Genomic DNA, 422 nt, shown 5'->3' on the forward strand with positions numbered 1-422 from the left:
CACAATAATGATGTTCATGGCAATGGTTACAGTAATGTTAATGAAAGAAAATTTGGTGGGAATAACAACAATAACAGAAACAGGTATCTGATTGTGAGCCCAAAGAAGGCAGGAAAATGGAGCTTGTTCAAGTACTTGGCGTTGGGAGACACAAAAAGTGGTAGAAAGTTCTTGGATAGTTCTGAAGAGGAAGAAAAGGATGGTGCTGTTTCCTATCACAGGATGGTTATATTAATGTCTATTATTGTGCGTAGGATCCTCGCCTTTATTGCCAAGCCATTGATGTACCTTGGCTTTGTGGTTGATTTCTTTCTCAACCTCCTTTCTGAGAATGGTGACTTCCATGGCTTACTCATCAACTTTCTCCACGGTATATAAAAATGACTTCAATCTTTTCTTTCTTCTTTTCTCAACTCACTGCT

General features: G+C 38.6%; 1 pseudogene across 1 annotated transcript in view; it reads right to left on the reverse strand.

Annotated features, from left to right (window-relative positions):
* Window positions 1–313: 313 nt before the first annotated feature.
* The window catches only part of LOC149499431 (triacylglycerol lipase OBL1 pseudogene), a 995-nt pseudogene continuing 886 nt past the window's right edge, over window positions 314–422 (reverse strand). Inside the window, exon 3 of the transcript XR_016321290.1 lies at window positions 314–325. The product of XR_016321290.1 is annotated as a triacylglycerol lipase OBL1 pseudogene (transcript). The remainder of the gene's footprint in view (window positions 326–422) is intronic.

The sequence above is a fragment of the Jatropha curcas genome, chromosome 1 (assembly GCF_041381405.1).
Source record: "Jatropha curcas cultivar XTBG-Jc1 chromosome 1, XTBG_Jcur_1.0, whole genome shotgun sequence".
Taxonomy (NCBI): Eukaryota; Viridiplantae; Streptophyta; class Magnoliopsida; order Malpighiales; family Euphorbiaceae; genus Jatropha; species Jatropha curcas.